The sequence below is a fragment of the Acipenser ruthenus genome, chromosome 13, assembly GCF_902713425.1.
Source record: "Acipenser ruthenus chromosome 13, fAciRut3.2 maternal haplotype, whole genome shotgun sequence".
Taxonomy (NCBI): Eukaryota; Metazoa; Chordata; class Actinopteri; order Acipenseriformes; family Acipenseridae; genus Acipenser; species Acipenser ruthenus.
Window position 1 is genome coordinate 3,478,281 of NC_081201.1, and position 15,903 is coordinate 3,494,183.

The window sequence follows — 15,903 nt, forward strand, 5'->3', positions numbered from 1 at the left end:
GAATGGAATTTGTGGCTGAACTAACAAAAAAGCTACTTCACTTCTGCTTTCCTGGAAAATGGATGCGTAACACTTACTTTGAGCAGTCAATGGCCCGGCACTCTATTATATTACATAGCCACCTTCTGGTTAACACAAAAACGCTGGTGGACAATAGACAACTTCACAGTACCTCGAGTGCTCCCACTGCTGAATTATGTTGTCCTTGATTTCTCTTATATTTCAGAGATTTTCTTGCTTCTCATACTGGGCAGTGGAAGTGCATTCGTAAGTGCTAAAAACGTCAACACTGGTTCCATTCCATACTGTACTCCTTTATAATAAACCTTTCCATAGGAACCTTATTGTAACTGGATGGAGCCAACTGCTTGCACCTAAAGGCTAATCTTAGCATGACGCCAACGCGTGACCTTATAAGAAGCAGTAGAGCATTAAAAAAAAAAAAGTATTTCTAGGTGAAAAGAGAACGGCAATTTGAGCATGCTGAGTTTCATTAAAATGCAACAGATAACAAGGTCTGTCTGTTGCCAAGAGGCTCTGGCACGTGTGGCTGGTCTGAAGTAGCACATTTCAGTGCAGTCAGGATCATTAGGGTGTTCAGGGCTGTTGATAGTGAAGTTCAGGACTCCTGCATGCACGGTTAGCACAGACATGCCCAGACCTGCCTTCAGTTCCACTGCTGCCCTATTAATTATTCACAAGACTTCATAAATATGCAAAAATCAATTCACAGTAACTGATTAGCTCCCGCCATCTGGCCATTAAGCACCTTATGAACAATATGGCGGTCAATGCCAACTGTGTTATTATAGCTAAATAGCTGACTCAAGCACCAGCCAGCACAGTGATATTCTGAATCAAGCCAACAAGGTCAAGGTGTTTTTTTTTGTTTTTTTTTTTAATAGCATCAGCTTGCTCTCCACCTATCATTATTAGAGATTATTATTGTGACATTATTCTCTATAAGAAACATAATGTTTGTCTTCTTGATTAAGATCCTTTTAGCTGGAATATGGCCTCTGTCCTCTCCCCATTTTGCAGATAATAATAATAATAATAATAATACCTTCAGTGTGTGTTTTGTGTGTGTGAACTATAATAAGACACTGGGATACAGGACAGGCTACCAACATTTAAAACAAATACTTTGTTTTCTTTCTTTCTTTATCCCAGAGCTACAAGGTCTTTAAATATTAACACCATTTATTTGTATTATTTAAACCAGAACCAATTACAGTGTTTTATTTAGGAAATACTCCACGTCAAGAGAAATTTCTGACAGGAAAATGATCCGCCAAAAGTATCGATTTCATTTTGCCTGCAGCATTATAACTTCATTTTCACTACTTGTCGTTCATACTGACACAGCATGCATTATGAGATATTCACCTTGTTATCTCAAGATATCTCGATTTACATCACCTGAACTACAGTGTAAAAAAATATAAACATCCTGACAGATATGCTCTGGTATGTACTTTAGTGAGTGGTTACTCACATATTTCACAGTGGGACCAGTGTTTAAGGATTGTCCCAAGGAGACATTATAACTTGTGATGTGCACTGGAGCTCATATAGCATCAAGGCCCATTCACACATTCAGTAATAGGATATTAAACAGGCAAAATATTTGAAAATGTAGATGATATAAAGTAGCCATTTAGTAGTAACTAAGATGTTGTTAAGACTCACTGACGTTGTGGATTGAGAAGCTGAATTACATATAAGTAAGTAATTCAATCAATCAATCAATTTTATTTAGCGCCATTCATAGTGGACCACCATCACAAAGCTCTTTACAAGATGCAGTAACAAGAAAATCCATAATACTTTAAATACAGAGAAATGCATAATACATGATATACAGTATACAATTCACTGGAGTAGATTCATGTATTCAATTTGAAAACACACACACTTCTCAAGTGTAAAAGTGATTTCAGGTGGCATTTTTGTGGGATTACCTTAATCAACAATTGTACAATGTTCCAAAGAAGGGAATATTAACCCAAACATTCAGCAGCCTGGATTTTAATGAATAGAATTCATGAGGGAAACTTTGTTATACAGGCGTCATGTACTGTACACAGTGGAAAACTTGTAATGTTTCATGGAAACTGCATGCACGGCTTGCCATATTTCATGGGACACGCTACACATGCTATTCATACACTGCCGGGAGGGACATACAAAAAAAGTACAAGCAGTCCCTGTAAGCTGTACAGCCCTCCATCTACTAATGCCCTAATTAAAGGCATACTGTTCAATTCCAGATCACAGAATTATCACCCGCAGCATGAAGCAAGAATGAAAACTCTTTAGGCAGTGAAGCGTGCATCCAAAATGCCACCTGCTTTCTAAATGTCACTTTACCCACTTTATAAAATGTCTGTGTTTAATACAGAATACTTTTTTTTTTTCTAGGGTAAATATCAAGGAAAGCTGGCAGTAACAAATGTGAAAATGCTAATTCAGACACTATCGTATAACTATTAAAGAAGCTCTTGAGGGAATGCTGCATGTGACCAGCTCAGCAGTCAGAATGAAGTACATCTCGAGTCGGCTTCCATCTGTATCAGATTTACACGGTTGCTATGAATTAGAACAAACCTCCACCACTGCACCTCCCAATGCCTCACGCCTTCTCTTTATAAAATAAATAAATCATCAAACACACTAGAAGTTAATCCACCGTGGGCTATTCCACTAACGTTTCCACTCAAGTAATGTCAGTAAATTTTTACGAAGTGCTGAAAACACTCACACATATTCTGTATATACTGGAAAATGGCAACCATTTTTATCAACCAAAAGTGTCCAAGTGACCAAGCTACCCTGTGTATACTGTAAGAGCTGAGTGGACCGCCCATGAATGGTTCCAAAGCCATCATAGTTATTACCATAACTAGTCTTCGATTTTTTTAAAACATTTTTCTATTTTTGCATCTTTTCAATACTTAATTTCACTTTGGACCAGTTCTATATGTCTTGATTGGGTTTTTTTTTGTCTATAAACAGAAATCTATTTGCTTCCTTGAAAGATAGAATATGCAGCCTTTACGAGCTGTCAATTATATATATATATATATATATATATATATATATATATATATATATATATATATATATATATATAATATATATATATTTTGCTAATGTAACGTGACAGATGAACACAAGCTGTATTCTCAGAAAATAAAAACTGACTGTGCAGGGTTGTGTCAGATCCTCAAAGGCAAATACAGTTTACAATGGAGTCAGGTGGCTATGTGTGCCATAAGTACATTGGGAAACCTGTAATTTACATCTCCTCTCATATTAATATTAGTACAGTCTCCGGCTAAGAGAACACCCCTCAGGAAGCAAGCAAAGTGTTCTCTTAGGCGAAGTGTTCTCTTAGGAGGTGTTCCTCTACGCAGAGACTACTGTAATTATAACACTTGAAAACAGTTATAGTAAACGATAAAATTCATGTAAATGAACTAATGACACACAAAAAAGTGCAAAAAAGAATGGAATGGAAATCACAAGGTTTTATCCCCATTCATGTTAACAGCATTGTCATCTCTAATTGCTTGATTAGGTAATGATGCCACCAGTCCTTTGACCACTGCGACAGCTACAGTGTAAATGCCTCAGCAGAAGATGGGACCACTTAACAGATGACAACATCAATTATGAGTGTATTAACCATGCTTGAGGGTATCACTGCTGTTATAACCCATTCTGCGATACTGATGCCTCAATATGTAGAGAGAGTTTCATGCTATTTAAACAGTGGAGTAAATATACAAATTCCAATCTTGTCTAACTACAGCAGAGCACTGATTTCTGAAGAAAAAGAAAGTATGATTTTCAAGCCTTACACTTCACATTCATCTTGCACAGGCAGTAATTCACTCAAGGAAATAAATAAACAGTACTGTAAGCGTTGTTTAAAAAACAGGTCATGATTTTTTTTTTACATACCACTAAATAAATAAATACCCCACAGCAATGTTTTCCCTACAGATCCCAGGGTGTCAGTCCACGAACACTCCAGGTATGGGATCTCAGGTTCAGGGACTGGTGAAAAATTAATTGTGCTACAAATTGCAATTGCGGGTGGTTTAATAGACCCCTTTAGCTTTTCCATGAATCTTGCCCTGTGCCAAGTGAAAAAAAAGAAGCATAACGACAGAGCATATTTATTGCATTAAAACCAACAGATCGCCATGCTCAATTACATCAAACTGGCAAGAGGCAAGATATAAATTTGGCAGGTATGAATATCTTAAGACAAAAATGTTGAAATGAAAATGAAATGAAAAGGTGGAAAGCAAATGGATCTTCTATCTTGACAGTTTACACCCACAGGGCATACACCACAGAACTAAAACCTGGAGTCTCCTTGAATAGAGAAACACAATGAATAATTCATCAGCGAGCTCAACATTAAACAAAAATACACATTTATTTCTCCTTAGCAACACTGAATCAATCTAGAGCAATGATTCAATTTTGTTACTGTATATATCAGATCAAATGTCACTTAGCAGCCCTACAGGAAGGTGGTACATTGGACGAGATCCTCATTATCAGTGGATACCTTACAGCGTGTAGCAGTGGTGCCCACACTTTTCCTAGTTGGGACCTGTTTCAATACAACTACCACAAACTCCCTGCCAAAATATTGCTAAATTTATTTATTTTTTTGGTCTAACATTTTCTCATTTAGGATAAATTGTTAAGAATATATATATTTTTTACAGCGCCCAATTATTCTAACCAAGGCCCCAATATCTAAAAGTACTGAAAAAATCATTTGAAATTTTATAAACTCTCTATCAAATGAAACATCTGCTCAGTCTACTGGAAAATAAGAGAGCTAATCCCTCAGTTCGCAGGAAGCTGAAAGTTTTGTGTGTAAACTGCATAATCCAGTGCAACTATGCTATCGCCTTCTCTGGTATTCTAGATGAGTACAAGTTCTGTATGCCCCTAATTACTGCCATTGTCTCCCTGCTGGACATAGCTGCGCCCAGGCTGGGACTCCTGCCATGTTCGTTGCCATAGATACATGACCGATAGAACAGCACACTGCCTGATACAATGAAATACCAATCATTTGACAAAGCAGGATTGATGAGCATGCCTTTCAATGTGCTATCTCACAGTGAGTTCCACTTGTTACTGTAATTTCTTTCATTTGCTGGGCTTCCCATCTGTAGAGCACCAGCTGCACTGGGAGAAAGGAGTAGTTGAAAAAAGCCTTCAAAACTTCATCAGCCTTGGATTTAGGGACAGGTGGCTGATTAACAGTTTGGTTTTTCTTTTTTTTTCCTTTTAAAAAACAACTTTTCTTTCAAGGTTACAAAGGAAGCTAACATTTCCGTTTGTCAACCCTTACTGCAATGTAGCATTTTGGAGACAGGCTAATGCTATCGTCCTTTAAAAATAACTTAACCTTGAAAAGTGAAGGATTAGAAGTCAGACCTTTAACATTGTCCTTTGAGAACTGACTGTCAGACTTGCCAGACCACCTGTGCTTGCTGATGCTTTAAAATGGAAATATCCAAGCTGCAACACCAAAAGGCCCCCCAACACAAATTATATATATAATTGCACTGGAAATGTGTGTTTGTGGCAAGGAGAGGGTTAAAAGCTCCCTGTCAAACCAAATTGTTAATTATGTTATTGTTTAATTATCACCTGCACCTGGCTACCATTGTAAATTAGAGCCAGGTGCAGGGTATTTAAAGAGAGCAGCCGGTCTGCTCAGGGCTGCTGTGTGAAATTGCTTGATTGTGTGCTCAAGCGTACGGGTACTGTGCAAAGCCTTTTTGTGTTATTTGTAAAAACTGTGTGTTTTTGTTTTATTTTGCTTTAACAGGTAAACAGCTTAGTTAGTTAGTTTGTTAGTTTAGGTTCCAGTGTGTTTTAGTAATTGCTCGAGTCCCCATTTCTTGAATCCTGGGTCATTTTTAAAGGGGCAACGAACCCAAGTGGAAGCAGCTTGATTACAATATATATATCTATATATCTATATCTATATCTATATCTATATATATAATTTATTTATTTAGGTTTTTTTTTTTTTTTTTAATCGACTAATAAAGCCCCTTTCAGACTGGCATTCCTACCTGGGTCCGGACCTGAGTCCTTGCTAACCAGGTCACAATCCTGTGTATTGCGAAACTACATACCTGGGTCCCAATGACCACCTAAAGATGTGGGTTGACACGCTTTGACCCGGGTTGAGCGGGACAAAATTCTTGACGGCCGTTCATGAGCCGATGCAATAACAAACAGCCACACCTGCGTGAAAGTTTCACTTCTGCAAAGGAACGTTTCTGTTTATTCTGTTTAGCCATATTTTTGTTGCTTGAGACACACCACGAGTCGGATTGCAGCAGGGATGAAGAAACATTTTTTCTAATCAACATTTGGGCTGATGGTTCAATCCAGAGAAGCTTGGGTGGAAGCGTCAGTAACACGCTGCTTCCGGAGCATTGATACGTGCATTGTTTACTTGTGTCTGTCACCCAGGTCAACCCTGCTTTATCAAAAGCAGTGTGAAATCTCATACCCGACTCGCCTGACACTGGGTCCTGCCAGTGTGAAAGGGGCATAAAATGCAAGTCTTTTCGAAGCTATAGCCAAAAAATCATTGTTCAATCCAGAGGAAATCTGCACAGCCACTAGAGTGGAGTTGCTTTGTCAGAAGTAGATTAAAATAGTCACTGCTCTGCAGGGCCATAGCTTGAGTTTATGGTTTTATAAAAGTAATAAGATTATAGCTGGTCTGCAAACTGTTCGGAAAGCCCCCTGTAGTCACCCAAACAATTTCCAAACATTACAGTGCAGGTTTTCTTTTTTTGCCCTTTTCATTACTTAATGCATTAGCATACGAGTACAGTAGGAAATGAACACGCTATCAATAATAGGATTGTTTTCTTAGACTGTGCAAGGAACTGGTGATCCATTTTTAGCACAGATTTTTAGCACAGATGTCTTACTTACTGTTTTCCTGTCAAATTTTCATTGTTTCACTGAAATGTTGCTGTTAGGAATACACATACAAATTAAATAGAGATTGTCAGGTAAAAAACGTGTTGTGTTGACAAAAAAATAGAAAGAAAGAAAGAAAGAAAGAAAGAAAGAAAGAAAGAAAGAAAAAAACGGGATGGTTTTACAAAACATGACAAGTAGGTGAATTCTGTCAATTACTAAAGTCCTCCTGTCAATTTTCATAAGCTCATTTCATCATCTAAAAACTGTGTTTTTGGTAGATTCAGAATGTTATTTACTGTAAAAACTAGCAGAAGTACATAAAGCAGAATATTCAATAATATAGGTATTAGCACAAACCAGTAGACCAGAGATACATAGTATACAGTGTTCTAAATTGTGTGGGTCATTTTTAAAAACTGACTTGGATAATTTAACCTTCCCATTACAAATTGCTATGACATTGCTGCCTACAACATGAAATTAAACTGCTGTATCCATGGTTGTCTCTGCTGGATGATTGGCTTGCAGTGTGAACCTCAAGCAATTGGCTCCTCTTCTAATTGGATAGTATACACATAAAAAAGCCATGAGGAAAAAAACAAAACAGCCGTGTTTACGTGTGTGAAGTTTACAATAGCCGGTTTTGCTTGTTAGGATTGTCCAGATAAGAGTAATAGGCAGGAATATCCTTTTAGCCACAGTTTTGATACGGTATGTCTTCAATAATAAACCCTGGTCCATAAAGGAGCAATGCACATAAAACTACCTTTTCAGCGTTCTCTTTCAGGCATTCTTCTATTGTAGATAACTCACACAGTCATTGTATCCAAATGGTAATACATGTCTGTTTGATTTTCCAGCAGCAGTGTGTGGTCTAATGTGTAGCACGTGACTGGTTCTGCCTAAATACTTTACAGTATTCTCTCATTTAACTGTGTAAAGTATTTTAAAAACGGTATGGAAAAAAAAGGTAAATTGCTTTTATCCATTATAAAACCGACCTACCTCCATTCTAATTCCATTTTTTATCTATGTGGGTCAGGTTATATTGACCAAGTATAATTATCACTGAATTTGCACAAACTAAATGCTAATACTGCTAATACCGCTTATACTGTTACTGTGCTTAATGGAACTTGAAAAAGCACTACAGGAAATGTACAGGAAATGTCCATTCATGAAACAATCAACACTCCATTAATCCCTTCATCAACATTTTCACAAACAGACCTGACTGAACAGATTATAGACAGCAATAGCAACATAATCACACCATTATATATTTCTTTTAATCACTTACAAATGTTTGTCATTTCGACTAGTAAATTATTATAGTTTGAAATGAATGAGACTCCCCATAATAAATTTCAACTTGCTTCGTACACCGTGTATCTGAAGATGAAAATGGCTACAGGCTGAAAGTTATAGATATTCAATAACCAACTGAAGACTGAATATAACCAATGGATCTGACACTATCCTTCTTCACAGCACTTTCAATGAGTTTTTTGCTGCTGATAGCAACCAACATGTTCCTGTTCTTGTGTTCACATATACAGCTACAGTACAGCTGATGTCTTCCTTGTTTTTTACAGTCTTTATGTCAATTTCAGTGTTGCTTGATTGTGTTTCAAAAGTATATATTTTGTGTGCCACACTGCTTTTTATACCAATTATCCAGCAGCCTCCTGTTGCTTCTGTATTGAAATTACAGGCCCTCGGCTTCTTACATGACTGCATTTTCAAAAGGTTTCTCTCTACCCACGCAACACATACTGGTGCCAGGAAACTCAGAAATGAATGCAGTTCTATTGGCTTTGCAAACACCCCTAGTGTGTTTCTATGTACTCCAGGACACGATACTTTAATGAAATGGGTTTAATGGGACTGGAAATGTTCCCTCTGCAATCAATGTGTGGTGTTTACATTTTAGTACCAGAAGCCTCCCTGTACAAATCTGGCACAGATTGCCAACTTGTTTGAAACTCAATGACCTGTTGCTTATAATAACCCCCAACCTGCTTGTAACATCCAACTAACTTTTCTCACTTCTTATATCAGACACACTTAGAGCCTAGATTTTGTGCATATGCTCTGGGACCGCTGGGCTACTGAACATGCATTTCCTGTTTTTCATTTTAAGACGGTACAACTCTGTATTGTATCTCTAAATCAACTATTTCACTGACAAGACATGGAGATTTTTTCACTTGGAAAACATACAAGCTATCGGGAAGGGGGAAACAAAATTAGAAGCATGCCGAAGTAGATTATTGATGTCAACAAAACCAGCATCAAATCATCAGGGGCTCAATAAAATGTAAACAGCGGCAGATCTTAAGAAGACCACAGTTTAAGGAATAAAATGAGGCCCTCATATGTATTTACAAAAAAAAAAAAACAGTCCAATTTTATATACATAAAAATTGTGAAGGTACAGGATGATGAGACGTTCGCTATATTAAGCTGTTTTGTACAATTTGCTGCAGAGAAAAGCAAAAATGTGTGCCCAGCAACCAGCATTCACCCTTGGAACAATCTGGTAGCTGCATGTTTGCCAGTACTGTGGTTATTTATCCACGTTCAGTTAACATACACAAATGTTTTGCTACCAACCCATCTCTACTGTGGAGTCAAGGATTTAAGATCAGTATAAACTCATTTAAGCAGGATAGCACTGCTTAATAATCAAGAATATCCATGAAAAATAGATAGCTGGTCATAGAAATGTATTTTTCAGTTCAGGGGACAACATTAGTGGGGAAGATTACATGTATTATTTATACCTCCCAGTGAATGGGAAAATCATTATTCCCCTGACAGGGAGGCTCATAGGCTGTTTTGTGCCTGTGACCGGAAACGCAGAGTTTTTCCATTTCCAAATAGATGGTCTATGGACCAGTATTTAAATAATCCAGCCAGGGGACATGCAGGCCCTTAATGCAAAAAGACAGGCAGACAAATGCGAAACAAATCGATTTTTATAAACCTCCTCTTTCACACGGAAACAAAATAATAATAGCTTTGGCATGGCAGGGTCCAGTTTTGCTTTCACATCAAGTTTCCACGAAATCAAGGGGTCATTTTTCAAAGCAGCACGTACTAAAAAGCTAAATGGAAAATGTATTTTCAGTATGTACTGGTTTGAACAGAATTGATAAACTGTCCAAGTGTCATATTATTATTATTATTATTATTATTATTATTATTATTATTATATTTTCTAAAGGTACCACAGCACTGTTAAAATTTGAAGCAGCATTATCTGCAATAGCAAAAAGAGCTGCTCGAGCTGCAACTAGTTGTTGAAGTCTGAATGAAGTAAGAGGGGAATAAACCCTGGCTGAAATGGAATGAGGATAATATTCTAAAGGCACATGTTCAATTAGCCCTGTTTCAATTTATTGCAGGGCTGTAAGGTTCCAATCTCAGTACAGCTTTTCCTCCTTATTATAAATGATTTCAAACAGCCTGATGCAAACTGCAACAAAGTAATAGCCTAGTGATTTATTAAGCGCTCTGCTTGGATGAGGGTTATAGTATAAAGTGGAGTATTAATTCTGACTGGCTAATGGGTCGGAATAATAAAACTCTTTCTGTTGATTCTGTATTCAGTCTTTCTGAAGATGTTTGGGCTGTACAGCTTTTACTCACAGATCTAGACTGGAAGCCAAAATCTGTGTTTGACAGATAATGGCAAATGGCAAATTCATAAATTGTAGTATGAATTGGCTGCACTGCACTTTCGCACATTCAAATTCAGGGACTGAAGTGGTGAAGACCTTGTAAATTGCAGATGTTTGAATCCATGAAGCCTTGACCAAAATGTAATTTTTTTTCTACAGTAGAAAATATGCTTGTTTCTTTTTGTTAATCTACAATGTTAGTGATATTTACACTTTTCCTAAACTGAACATATGGAAAACATATGGAAAACTTTGCGTTGGACTAAAATCCAGAACCAAATGCAATAATATTAACTAAATCACAGAGATACTCAATTTCAAAATGTCCTTTCCACAACTATCATTTTTCTTCATTTGCACATCTTCAATTGCAAGCGTAACTATATATGTATTTTCTTGTAACAAATAAAAACACTGACATCTTATATCATGTTAACTATATACTGTATGTTATGCTTACATAAAATAGCTGGCCTCCTTTTAAGATTCTTACATTAATCCGTTAAGTAATTATTGAATAGCTCAATCAATGGGGCTTTTCTGGGAAAACTAGTCAAGATTTGTCATTCCGTATGCTTTTGTCCATTTATAAAATAATAATGATAATCTTAGAATAATTGTGTATGTGTGTTGCATCTGTCATATTGGTAAGATGAGACATGTTTCTAAAAAGCCAGTATCTAGGGTACGTTGGCATTTTGAGTGCCTTAGGAGCACAGAGCTGTCTTTTAGTCTTCAACACCATAATGAGCCTTTTTGTCAGTGAAGAGAAAAACTGAAGAAGTGCTCTTGTTAATGCAGATTCAGACAGGGCTCTTGAAGCACATGATTGATGATCAGATGTGTTGGATTATAGGGAATAATTTCAGGGTGCATAATTCAGCATCCAAACTGTCCCTGAGTATTATATTTCACTCGACTAAGAAAGATTAGACGATGCTAGCCAACAAAACAAATGAATAAATCTGTTAGCACTGTAAAAGATATAAATACAACGCAGACATAGATATGTAACACTTTATTCTGCATGACAGAAATAGGTATTCTGATTAGGGGGTGCTTGTGTGTATATCCACCATCAGACTGCAATGCTATGCTTTATTAAGACTTACTGTATAATGATAGTTTCCTGCTCCAACAAATACCCAGGACATACAAAAACAGCCATGTAACAATTGGTCATTAGGTATAGGAATAATACTGATGTCTTGTCATTATGGTTACATTTCTCTATTGCATATCTTCTGACTGTTAATCAACCTGTAACTGAACTTCAACAAATGAGTAGTCAGATATCAATTCAATACTCTATGGCACACAAAGCACTATCAGTTAAGTTAGAGACAAAGATAGGGTCATTATTTTTAAAGATGCTTGCTCTTTAACATGTGGGGATACAATTAAATCCTGTATTTGTTTGACAAAATGCTTTAGATTTACATTACAGCAGACTGAATGGCTAACTATTTTAAATCATCCTGCAATGTAATGAAGGTCAAACACTGTATCACTGACCACTTGTTTAATTTGATTAAGGGCCCTCAGGCTTTACATGAATGAGTTTGTTTGGAAGGAAAGCCTGTTCTGTGATACTCTAGGTAAGCCATTTTATACTGTAGTTAAAGAAACCAAAAGCAGTTCAGAACAGTTTTAAGACTATCTTAACCAAATTAAAAAAAAAAACAAAAAAAACATTGTTAAATAGTTTGGGAGTTGTCTTTGGTAATAAGGCTCTGCATTACTATTAACTGGGGGTTAGGTAGTACAAAGCCCTTCAATATGTTCTCAAGACTCTAACAGAGCCAACCCCTCTCTCTCCAAGGATATCATTTACAAAATATTTGATTTGACACATTTATAGTAAACGTGGCATGCATTTTATTGTTTGTGTTGGAAATGACTTACTCAGTGGAAGGCTTGACAGTGATTTGTCACAGAGCTGGCACTCTGTGGCTAGTGCCAACCTAATTAAAACAAAGAACCTTCGAACACACTATGCCAGCACAAAGCGAGGAGAGACTCAGAGACAGCTTCCTCGTCTAATAAAATTCCCTTTGAAACAAGGATGGCTGCTTAATTATTTTTACCGCTTGGAATCGGAAAAAGGAAGTCCTAAAGTGGACACCCCTCCATTTACCAGTTTAACTGTAGTCACCACTATATCAAGGTGATCTGCAAAAAACACATGCGGTACAGTTCAAGAGGCTGCTAAATACAAACAAACAGCTAATCTAGGTATTATAGTCACTGAATTTTCACAGAATCCTTTCTTTTATTAAAATAAAAAGGCTCTCAATTAACTTAGTAAATACTAGCACTGCTGGTATTTTATTTGAACAAGATAAAGTACCCTACTGTGTTCTGATATTATGCAGATGCATGAATCCAAAATCTACCAAATGTGATCACTTCTGTTTTTTTGGTTTTTTTTAACATGCTGGCCCTGCAATGATATTTAAGGAACAGTTACACCCCCATTAGCAAAAACAAACCCTAGTATGCTTATACAGACAATGGGCGCAAGACCCTCAAGACCCACCTGTTCTCTCTTGCTTTCCATGCTCTTTAAGCCTGATATATGCTATTAGCTGCTGTGTTGCTGCTACTACTTCCTGTATTATGCACTTTCCACTGTATTTAATGTATTATGCATTTTTTTTTTTTTTTTACTGTATAGCATGTATTATGCATTTCTCTGTATTTAAAGTATTATGGATTTTTTTCTTGTTACTGCATCTTGTAAAGTGCTTTGTGATCGTGGTCCATGAAAGGCACTATATAAAATAAAAATTGATTTATTGATTGATTGATGGAACATGTAGCATTGTAGTATTATATTCTAAAATCGACAGCAGTGCTCAGCAATTCTGGATTTGAACAAGGTTACTCCTGTATGTCTGCCTGTGTTTATATGTTAATGTTTAAGAGCTTGATTAAGTCAGGGCCAGGCACATTACAAACATGAAATTGATTGACTTAATAGGCCTGGAGCACTAGAATTGTTAACTAATGTATAGCTGCTTACCAATGACTCAAACTGTTTAAGCTACTTTCTGTTTAAGCTAGTACTCCCAATTCTTTTTTTTTAATGATGCTGGAAGACCCTTATGATCTGTAAGTACAAGCTATGTTGTAACACTGCATGTGTTTTACTAATTGTCTGTAAACGCCACCCGCCCATTGTAAATTTGCTACAGCAATTCGAATAACAACTGTCTGTGTTTGTGGATCTTTACTTTTTTTTTTGCCACGTATAAAACACGCAGGGTACTGAAACATCGAGGCATTTGGAAATTGTGATATTCTCCGATCATTTCCATACTGGGTGCACTTTTTCCTTAGCCACCTTGGGTACAAATTATGGTCTTCTGACATTCAAAAGATGAAGATCCCTTTGCTAGAGCCACAGTAAGCTGTTGTGATGGTGTTCTCTAAGCCCAAATTCACTGCTTTAAGCTGCCTGCACAATTTGTCTTTATTAGGCACTTGCCTACTCTGTTGTGTCTAAAGACAAGCACTCCGTTAGAGAGGCGTTGTGGGAGAAAACGAGAGTGGGGTTCGCTGACGAACAAAGGACATCTTTTATCAATCTGGATGTGTCTCAAGGCGACATCGTCACACTCTGAATGTGTTTGTCAGAGACGTTGACATTAATGGTTTCCTTTAACTTCAAATGGAATGCAAAAGGAATTGCCACTGATGTCTCCGTCAATGTAAAAACAGATTTTTGGGCATAGTGGGATGAGGGGTGATGATTACATGATCTGTACCTGAAATATGTACAGTAAAATGAGGTTAAAACACTAGCATTTTAGTATGATCTGGGGCACGGATATTGCTGCAGACTGATGAAAATGTAGGCATTTCAATTAGAATACACCAGGAAGTGCTAAATAAAAAAAACTGATGTGGCGAATGACAGGAACCCTGAAGGCGTGCAACAGATCCATTATTTTTTCTTTTTTTTTTAAGTTCATGTTTTATAAGGAGAATGAATTGTATGTTGCAGATTCTGAAAAAAAACCCAATTTGGACTACCTGAATTTTTTTTGTAATATTGCTGTTGCTCAAAGGTTTATACAATTCCATGTAGTTTCCGCTGCTGTAAAAACCCAGCAAATTACCCCCTCTGTTTAGCCACCACATCACCAATAAACCAGTCTGTACCACTCGCCTCAAATATCATTACATTCCAATATAAAACCAGGCCTGCTGCTAGTTCAATCTCTTGTATAATTTTCAAATCAGTTTGATCTCGCTCTGCTGCTGAAGGAAACAAACAGAACTGATTTAAAATGTCTTTTAGTCGAGTCTCAGGGGCAGGATTTACTATGCAGAAGTATCCATAATGGACAAGAAGGTCTTAGGTGACAATTTTCAATGTACCTGTGATACACTCAGGGCATTCTTTTCAGTGCTACAGTATGTCAAATGATCTTGACTATGAGACAGTGATAAATTAAAAAATACCTGAACAAATGTCTATCAACCAGCACAAAAATGTTGTCATCTGTTATCAGAAAAAAAAAAGTTATTCTGATTATATTTCCACCAACAATGTAAAACAATACAGTTATTATTAATAATAATAATAATAATAATAATAATAATAATAATAATAATAATAATAATAATAATAATAATAATAATAAACGTAAAGGCCCAGGTATTGAGGGCCCCATACCACAGATGAATGAACACCATGCAGTGAAGTAATGCTTTTAAAAAAAAGCTTAAGACCCAAGGGTCAAGCCAAGCCCAGGTAACTTGAAACACCAGAAAATGTTTGATCTCTCTATAATCGGACAGAAGTTGACAGTTGCAGAAGTAAATCATCTCTGCACACTGTTCCGTGATCGTTGGCGCACAGAGCTATTTTTTTTTTTTTTTTTTTACTGAACTGTAGTTGTCTGTCATTGGGAAATGTTAAAGCAGTACCTGTGAAACGGCTGGGGTGATGAGGACCAGCTTGTTATAACGTGACTGACTAAGGTGTCAGTTTCCAATGAAAATGACTGAGTACACTTCATGGATTATTCAGTGCTGTTGAGATCTATCCAAAGTGTAGCAGAACAAAACATATATCTCAAATTATATCCAGGCAGGGCACAGGCCTCCAGCGTTAGAGCAATGGCTTTTACAAATACTGCTATGCAGGAGACTATTGGCAATGAATAACAAGTCCTACCAATAACGTTTTTTTTTCATTTAAAAAGAGTCAAGT

The 15,903-nt window shown here is 36.8% G+C and overlaps 1 protein-coding gene across 6 annotated transcripts in view; it reads right to left on the reverse strand.

Annotated features, from left to right (window-relative positions):
• Positions 1-15,903, reverse strand: part of LOC117417956 (protein ELFN1-like) — a 172,906-nt gene that overhangs the window by 66,240 nt on the left and 90,763 nt on the right. The window contains exon 1 of one of the 6 annotated variants that reach the window (XM_059035454.1): positions 173-407. The exons of the other annotated variants lie outside the window; for them this stretch is intronic. The gene's annotated coding sequence lies outside the window, so the exon portion shown is untranslated. Of the gene's footprint in view, positions 1-172; positions 408-15,903 lie in introns of those variants that run through there. 6 annotated transcript variants of the gene reach the window in all.